This window comes from Quercus robur, chromosome 7 (assembly GCF_932294415.1).
Source record: "Quercus robur chromosome 7, dhQueRobu3.1, whole genome shotgun sequence".
Classification (NCBI taxonomy): Eukaryota; Viridiplantae; Streptophyta; class Magnoliopsida; order Fagales; family Fagaceae; genus Quercus; species Quercus robur.
Window position 1 is genome coordinate 25,401,816 of NC_065540.1, and position 10,189 is coordinate 25,412,004.

The 10,189-nt window shown below is 29.3% G+C and overlaps 1 long non-coding RNA gene across 1 annotated transcript; it reads right to left on the reverse strand.

The window, feature by feature from the left end:
• Positions 1 to 1,908: 1,908 nt before the first annotated feature.
• Positions 1,909 to 4,509, reverse strand: LOC126692914 (uncharacterized). The gene is made up of 2 exons (XR_007645129.1): positions 3,585 to 4,509; positions 1,909 to 2,315 (listed from the first exon to the last, which is right to left on the reverse strand). It is a non-coding gene; the product is annotated as an uncharacterized LOC126692914 (long non-coding RNA).
• Between the last annotated feature and the right edge of the window lie 5,680 nt (positions 4,510 to 10,189).

Here is a 10,189-nt window from a genome sequence, read left to right on the forward strand (position 1 = left end):
GTAAAGTGATTTGAAGTCCATTTATGTAAGGGTAACCATCAATGTAAACAGGCAAACAGCCAGAGGCAACCGATTTGTACTAAAAAAAATGTCTCTGAAAACTGATTAATCTGCTTTGACCTATGCCCTTAAAGGGCATTAACTGCCTTTCTTATCTTTGTGGCATGAAGGGAAAAAAATTCAACCTGAAACCCTCAAACACAAACACGTGAAGTGGCATAGAAAATTAACCTAATAAGTTGAATATCAATGGTGAGGATGAAATATTCTTTGCAGGAGGAAGAATTTCCAAGGGAATGGAACAATTATTACAGGACAGCTAATGTGGAGTCATTCTCACATTTGGCCTTATAGAAAGGTTAAGACCATCTACAGACACAACCCAACAATAGGATACAGCCACAGAAGTTTGGAGTACTCTAACCAGAAAAAATAAAAATAAATAAATAAATAATTTCAATTAGATTAGACAAAAATTAGATTACAAAGGATTTTTGGGCAGACCTATATATTTGATCACAAGAAGAATAATACAAAATCCCACACTACTAAAACTGTTGACATTCCTAAATTCTTGAACTTTTAACATTGCTTGTACCGAAAGCAGTATAACTCTCTGCTGGGTTTTCCTTGGTACACTGATCAAACAAATCAACAAGAAATCAGAGTGTTTCTGAAATGGCCTCAGATGTTTCTGACTCTTCGTCAGATTGAGCCAATGCAATCTTGTTTAGTGACACCACTCACCAGTGCCTGTAGCTCGTTTGTCAATGGTGATGGTTTGCCAATCCTAATAGGATCAGGCATTGCCTGCATAACCTCTAAAGCAAGTACCCAATGGCTTGTTAATTTCTTTGGTCATAAATTTTATCATTTGGTCTTTGATATGTTTTTGGTGTCCAATGTCATTAATTTTTTTTCTTTATACTTTTTAATTTTTGTGACAGTCAATCCACACTTTGCTTCACATTTTGGATGACGGTGGATTGCTTTGTTGGATTCCTTTGTTTTCTTGCCAATCTGGATTTCTCCCATCCTTTGGTTTCCTTTAGTTACTTGTCAGACGACCCTATTTAAAAAGCAAATAGGATTAATGGTTTAATTTATTCAATCACATAATCCATAAAGCACTACTAAGCATACTCATCACACACTGAGACAATAAACATAAAATTGGCAATGCATGAATGCCTGCATGGGGTTAGTGGAGAGGACAGACATAGATTACTTGAAATTTTCACATTCTGTAATTACTCAGGCCAAAAGATTAAAATAAAATTCAAATTGATCTTATTGGAGTGAACCCATCTTCCATTTTGTTTTTCCTTTTAAATTATAGGGACGCACCAAACAAAAGTTATGGTCAGGACAGGACCTATTTGATTTTATCGTGCCACAGAGATGTATAACAATCTGGAAATGCATGATTTTGGGCTAACATAGTCATTTTTTGTGTAATTAATAAATCATGATTAGTAAGAGTTTATTTTGCTGAGCATTTGTTAGATCCAATAGATGATAGCGATCACCACGTATTGTTAATATTGAACCCTTTTTTTAGTACACCTTACAATTAGAAGTATGAATTTTATTGATGTGACCCGAATATGTGGAGAGAGAATTATAGAAGAGGTGTAGTCACTCTCCATAGATCTCTTTCTTTTGTTTTCATAGAAAGTTTTTTTGATCAGTTATGTTACATTTAGCTACTCATTTTGGTAATATTTTTGAATATATGCTAGTGATTCTGAGAGTGTTATATATCTCGCTACTATTTTGATATGTAGAATTGTGGGTCATCTTTGGTTCAAGTTTTTCCAATAAATTTTTGTTATGGGGAACTCTATTTGAACGAATTTGGCATGTGATTCAAGAAATTATTCAATACTCAGTGTGTTAACACACAAGTCAAAAACACAAATGAAGTTAAAAATTACATAAAAGACATAGTAATAGCAAAAATTTTACTTTGAACAGCAAGAAAAGAAGGTGAAATAAGTAGTTAAATAAATTAAAGAGAAAAAGAGATTAGGCCAAATTTTCAAATTTAAAGTTTTCAAAGGCTTCCAAAAGGCATTTCCTGTATCTCTCAAGCTCCTCCATACCCCTGCTAGCCTCTTCTAGATGTTGCTTAGCCTGTTCTTGAAGTTGCTTAATTTCTTCTTCGGACTTCAAACGGTCTTGGTCGGACTGTTTGATCTTTATAAGAAGTCCATCAATCTCAGACTGTATCAAGTTCTTCCGCTGTGTAGACTCTTCTAATTCCAGCTTCGCTTGCATAACCAAACAAGCTGATTCAGCTTCTTTTTTAAGTTCTTGTAAAATAAACAAATTAACCTTGGATTAGTGTTAGCATAAGATTAGTATAGGGTTCTCTAATATAAAATCTACATTAAGTTTAATGTAAATTGAAGTACTTCATAAGCAAATATATAGCCATCAAAGGCGTTCACCAATAAAAATAGGCAGTTTGGCCAAATCATATAAAATTCTTGTTTTGCGTTCGATATAACAAGGAAATGTAACAAACTAAAACCTCGCACAATATAAAATGTAACAAAGCAAAACTTATAATTCAAAAATAAAAAATTGAACCATATGATCCAAAAAAAAAAAAGCATCACATTTGATTGGAATATATAGTATTTAAGATTTAATATTTTATAGGAAAGGTATATATATATGGGAATAATCCCTTGAAATTTAAAGAAATTAACATCCTCATCTTCTGTTTATATTAGCAATGAAATATTCTAAATTTCTATATGAATTTCCTTACAAAAGTTTAACTATGGTTAGTAAAAAAATAACTGATAAATGTAGAGTAAAAATGCAAAATTTATCAAACACCAAAACATTTGCAACAACAAATCTTTGCATAACTAAGAAAAGCAAAAAAAAAAAAAAAAAAATCATACTTAAATCACAATATGGTGTTCTATAGGGCAGAACTAATTAAACGAAAGCCATTTGAAAGCAACAAATACCATTGATATTGCTTCATAGCAGAGTGTCAAAGAAAAAGTCTGACTGTGCTTTAGGAATTCAACCACAGGAAACACAACTGGAGGCACACATTGCAAACTGTATATTACTTGTTAGCTATGTATAAAGCTATGAAAAAATTAGTTCCCAATTTCTCTTGGACTTGGATGTTTTCCTTGTAATGTATGTACATCAAAGTAGCTTAAAGTCTCTGACTAAAAACTCATGCATTAAAATACATAGCTCACAGAGACATTTCATCAAACAGTTCATTGCATTTCAATTATACCAACTTTGAACTCTAAAAAAAAATAAAATCTCCAACAATTTCTTAACAAAACTAAACCAGCCCACGCTTACCAGCAGATACAAACCGACATAGAAAAATCCAAACGAAAACCACACAATCCAAATACAAACAAAATCAAAAAGAGATACAGAAAATCCACAAAGAAGTCCAAAAAAAAAAAAAATTCAAGACCCATAGGTAAACCCAAAATCCCATTGATATTTTGTTGAAGCAAATTTGGAATTGAAGGAGGAGAGAGATGGACAGGCTAAGAAGACAAGAGGGTTAGTGCGAACTTAGAGAGACAAACCTGAACACCATGGTGATTGCAGCTTCAACGTTGTTGTCGCAGCTTAAGGTAGAGAAGACGCGAGCTTTGCGTGAGAGGATTTCAAATTCCACCGTGTATGAGGGTATTTGAAATCCATGGATTTGAGCCTAGATTTGGGACCAAATCCAAATCCATTTCTTTTAACTTACCTAAACAAAGGATTTGGATTTGGGCCCCCTCAAATCCAAATCCAAATCTAAAGGATCCAAACAGAGCTCTAGCACAAAACAATCTGTTTTTACTGGAGCATTAACATATCGGTTCGGTACAAATATCGGTAATCGGAATTGATTTCCGATTGCATCACCGCATCGGCGTCGGAAAGACCACTAGTCTCCGCTTACCAGCCTCGGCTCCTGCGGTTGGCTTCAGGTGCGGTGCGGTTTCTCGGCTCCCTTGCACGCCCCCTAACTCTAGCAAAAGACGGACTCTGGTATATTACGAACCCTACTACTACTAGGACTCTAGAATCTTACAAACTCTAATAGGCTAATCTTGTTCTCAAAAAAAAAAAATCATAGACTAATATCTATTGTTCATTATTCGGCAGAATTCCTCTTAATTTGTTTTTTGTGATTTTTTTTTTTTTTTTTTTGAGAAAGGTTTTTTGTGATTTATGTGAGAAATCATATGAGTTTTAAATAATTTTTACCTTAATAGGTTGTTGTGTGAATAAAATTTTAATTAGAGTCCAAATTTTCTATCTTACATATTATGCTTCACTCTATACTCTATTAATAAAAACGTAACATGTTGATTTCTTTTATTAAGCGAGATAACATGCCTTGTAGAATGAATTTTGATGTTAACAATTAATGCTGTTGAGGTAAATCTTACATGGCTCCCTTAGTTCTACCTCACGTGATTAACCTTTTTTTAGAGATGGACCCACTTTAGGGTGGAGGGGGGGATAGGTTGATAGTGCAATGTGTTTTGTGTGTGTGAGTTTACTGTATACTTTTTAAGAAGTCATCCTTTGTAATAATAATTGAGTCTTGACTCTTAAATTTGAAAAAAGAGATAGTCAGATAAGGACAAATGAGATAAAAAATAAAAAGAATAGAAAAACTGGAAATTGGCAATCAAAAAGTGAAGCTTGTGGGAACTATGAATCAAATGTGTGTAGTGGTTAGTAATAAATATTATCAATTGATAACGCTTGTTTGTTGGTTTATTTTATGAATTATTAACTATTTTTAGAAAATAATTTATTAACATTAATGTTGTTGTAGCTTGTGGGGTATGTTTGTTTGGTTTATTTTTTGGACTAAATTTTGAAACTATAGAGCTATATAATATGGAAATAATGAAACTTTTATTTGAATTGTTGATGATGGGAAAATTATCTATAATATTTTATTTTTTTAAAGAGAAAAAATTACAAGTAATTTGAAGCCGATAATGCAGCGTTGCTTCTAGTGTTGATGTCCCAATTCATGAAAATTTTCAAACAAAATTCCAAAAAATTACCTCCGATTAAATCAGAATCAATCCAAATTGTGAAAATATGAGATTATAATGTTAATAAATGGGGTGAAATTCGACAAAACTTGAGTAGATGTTAGTTTTAATTTTCATGAACTTTTTTGTGTTTATACTTTGGCTCCTCCCAACTTTGAATCCTGGTTCCGTCCCTGACCTTTTTCTTTTGACTCTCTTTAGCCGCTTTTGTTTTTGGTTTCTTTTCTCTGTGGTCTCAACTCTTTCGTCTTCTTCCTTAGTCTTTGCCATGCATAGGTCATCAAAATTTTTATTGTTCCGTTGCCACATATTTCCGTTTTGTCTCTTTATTTTTTATTTTTTATTTTTTTCTCTAAGAGATTATGGCTCCAGGTGAGAGAAACAAGCAAGCAAACAAATTTGATAAAATAATAATAATAATATAAGCATTCTTAGCAGATAACAATCAACCAAGTCATTATTTATTAGATAAAGTTTGATAAAATAATATAATCTAAAACTTAAATCAAATGTTATCGGTATATTCTAATCAGATTGTAATCTTTGCAATAGTATATATACAAGGGAGCAAGCACCCAAATTAATGTTTAGGGAAGCCAATTATTTTCTATCTGTATCAATTGTTTAATTTCAGATTTTATACATGTTGTGGCACTCGACACATTAACTAATCACAAGAGATTTCCCTTCTAATTAGTTCACATTTAATCAAAATGCTTCTATAGTTCTATGGAGGAGCTTCCCTTCCCTAAACTCATTCAAGAATTTCAACAAACATGTAAAATACAAAATCTAGCGACTCCAAATATAAACTAAATACAACCTTTACTAAACAAAGAAACTTCTTTCTGTCCACATTTCTCCTAATGCAACAAAAATCAAACGCCATCATCAGTCATCACCATAGACAAGTCACTTTTTTTCTCTCCACACTTTCTTCAACAACTTTGAATTTTCCATGGCATAGAGAACAAGATTTCAAGAAAATGACTAAATTTATCATATCCACATATCTTAAACTTTTGGGACAATCTATAATTTAACAAATGTGTATTCATTTCTTTTAGTAAAATAATGATAAGTCATGCTCTTATTGAGGTTATAAACCAAGAGTGTTACATCAAGCCTTTAAATAATTTAAACATGATGCAGGAAGGCATCTCATGTACATCTCAATGTATCACCTGTGAATAATTAGTTATCCATAATCAGCAAAACAAAATCCTAAAATTTTGCAAAGATCCCAAGTGCCTCCAAGGAATGCATTTTTCCAAGTTCTCTGCAAATATTCTAAATGAATTATTTTCCAGGTGTTCTAAAGAGATTTCTAGTGTATTATGTATCATAAACAGAACACAATTGTCCCAAGGCCAAAGCACATGTGCAATTGCCTTCAACAATTTGCTATAAAAGGCCCTCCAAGTGATTTATTGGACAGAAGCCTAGAGAGTCTTAAAACGTTTTAAGCCTTCAATGATAAAAATAGTCCCCGGTAAAATTTGCTCTCATTTAGTAATCTGTAAATATTTTATCAAATCCTACATTTGTAATCTTCAACCAATTTCATCAAGTGTATCACTTTTCAAAGTAGTACTTTTTTTTTTTTGGATGATTTGAAAGTGGTAATTCAAGTAATATTTAAAGTGTCGCTCATTTTAATTTTTAAGAGAAAATTAGTCTTTACTATCTACCGTCTGAACTCAATTGCTTTATCACATTTCTTTTTTTGATAATTTATTCTCTGAGTTGTTGTTTTAAACAATTACATTAATAATTATTTTAAAATCAATCATAATTTTGCATGATTCCATACATTTTTACCTTTTATTTTCATATCTTGGGTTCTTGAGCTGGCGTACGTAGTAGGGTTTTTTTTTTTTTTTTTTTTGGGTGTGAGGATAAAAGGTAGAAATAACATTGGTGTAGTAGTTAGCATAAACAAAGGTATTTTGTATTCAAATTGAGGATTTTTGTATTAAATCATATATCATATCATCATATATACTATATAATAAAAGTTGGGTTTCTCTTCTATAACTTAATAATTTCTTTGGATAGATACAAAAGCTTAATTATTGATATCAACTTCTCTTTCTTTTTAATTTTTCTTGTTTACTTTATGAATTATCTACAAAAATTTTAATATAAATTTTTATTAACAATATAAGTGTTAATCTATCTACTTTTAAAATATTCAATAGACACACGTGATAAAACTTTGAAAATATTCAATAGACATATGAAAAGGTTCAAGTTACACAAAATTTGAGTTTTTTCTTCTTCTTTTTTTCCTTGAATTAAGAGTTTGAGTTTGATTTTACTTTTAATGACACTCTTATGAAGATAGTTTGTTCGATATTAAATTCTATTAACTAAGTTTTAAAAAATATGAAATCTATTTCAACTAAAACCATGAGTATTGTTTCTGTATATATTTGCTAAACATTTGCTACATTTGTTGAACAATTAATTCCTCTAATTGTATAATTCCACACGAATAAAAATTCAACGTTTCACTTGAAAAATCCTACTTATATTCCTTCGGAAAGTGCATTAATTTTCCATCTGTTTTGGTGGTTTCTTTCATGTTTTGTTTTTTTTTAGAATATTTGTCACATTAAATTTCTATCGATTATATGTTCTACCTCTTCTTTTGATTAATATATATATATATATATATATATATATATATATGTTCTACTTCTAATCATGTTATAGTATTCACTTTAATTAAAATAATTTTTATGTTATAGATTATCCTGAATCTTTGGAGCCCAAGCTATGAAGTTTCAAGATCTTAAAGCTTTACCCTTCAAGATGTTATCCTAAGTGCAAAGTCTACACAGATGCTATTATATGATTTTATCTATTCCATTGAAACTTTAAGAGAGTGGATTATTTCTGTTTTGGATGCTACTCTTATATTTTTATATGTAGATCTCATATTTATGCTACAAGTTTTTTATTATTCTTTTTTCTTTCATTTATTTAGTTTATTATTTTTTTATTGAGATCCATAAATATTTAATTTTGTAAATTATTTATAAAAGGGCTATATGAAACTAAACACGCATAAAGGCCAAGTTTGCTTTTTATTTTTATTTATTTTTAAATTTTTTTTATTGGGTATGTCATACGATATCACATGTTTTTTTTCCATAAAAAATGTTGTTGACAATGACACCCATTCGGCATGACAATGATTTTTTAGAACTATAAATGTTGGTAGGATTGTTGAGAGTGGAAGGTAGAATTTAAGGTGAAGAATTATGTAGATAACTTTCATGAACATTAAAATTTTGTTAGATTGGTAAAAACGAAATTTATACACGATGAAAAACTATTAATTATTATGACTCTAAATGATGTTTTGGTATTAATAATGTTTAATATTTATAGTAACTGTTGTGGAATGCAGGAGGATTTTGTTACAAAATTAAAGAAATTGTTGTGGCATGTGAATATCTCATATTTAATCATCTCAAGCAACTTTACTCCACACATAAGGTTAATACTTATTCCTCTTTACTTGCATGATGTATCAATAATGTTAAATGGTGCTCATAAGCCTCAAATGCTGTGTTTTATCTCCTTGAAATGCTTTTTTTTTTTTTTTTTTAAATCTGTTCTGAATTAAAGTGTTTTAGTCATAGAAGTCATTGATATAAGTTCATTATAAGTAATTATTCAATACTTAGTGATTATACTACTAGATCATACTACTATATACATAAAAATTTATACTCTCATTAATTATTAAAATAGTTACCATAAATCAAACTCTTTTTGCCAATAATTTACTATAAGTAAATAAATATTTTCTAAATTATAAGAAATTTAAAATTGTTCTTCACCTTAAATTAGATTAGCAAGAGTTTCAACTAATTTAAAATGGATACGATATTTAATTTTTTTTATTATATATCATTATTTTATGTTTTAATATGTAACATTTATATATTACATATTTTGTTTATACAAAGTGACTCAATATATGTATATATATATATATATTATATGTCATAATATTAATGGGTTTTATCATGTCACTTACTAATTATTAATATAATTTTAATTTTTTACATATATCTTTTTAATTAAGCCGTGCATCGCTTGACATAATACTAGATAGTATATTACATAAAGCTCCCTAAAAAAAATATTTGTATATTACATAAAACATTCATACATGTATTATTCTCTTAAAATTGAATGCACTTATCTATCCAAAAAAAAATAAAAAAGAATGGATTTATATAGGACTAGCCTTTAACGCGTGTGCTTAGAGACTTTTCTATTTTTTTGAGTAAAGGTTAATAATTTGCATCCATTATATTTATTTTTAAAATAAAAAATTATATAAAAAATAAAAAATAATAAAAAAATAAAAAGAAGAAGAAGAAGAAGAAGCTAAATTTTAGGGAATAAAAAGTTGAACATGAAGGGAAAAAAATCCTAAATTTTAGGAGTTCTCTTTTTTAATTCAAAATGAAATTTATTATTTGACATTTGTGACCCTATTTCTAAAAGAAGTTGTCTTTTATTAATGAGGGTATTTTTTTAACCATATAAAAGTCCAATTTAAAGATAAGAATCCTACCATCGTGTACCTTTGGTGCGATGGTTACTCCACAAGTATAAGTGCTTGTGGAGTGTGGGGTGTGGGGTGTGGGGGGGCAAGGGCTGGGTTCAAGTTTCTATGAGGGAATTTCACACATATATACACTTAGATTAGGCTAGAGTAAAAATTCTATCTTGTATAAAAAAATAAATTAAAAAAAAAAATAAGAATCCTCTTATGTATCTCTATATATTAAGAGGATTTAAAAAGTTAGCTATAGTTTTAAAAAATTTCAAAAACACCCCTAATTTAATTAAATAATTATTATTATTAAAAAATAAAAAAGGGGTTAAAATTGTAATTCCACAAAATTCAAAAAAAAAAAATACCAAAGAAACTTTTTTACTAAAATTAAAACACTCTCTATTTAAATATATCTCACACAGTTTGATACTTTTTTTTTCTAAAAATTAGTACACAATTAATTCAGCAATTTACTCTATTTTAAATTCTAAATTCTAGTTTATTAAAAATTCCTTCTTGTATACAGATTAATCTGTTT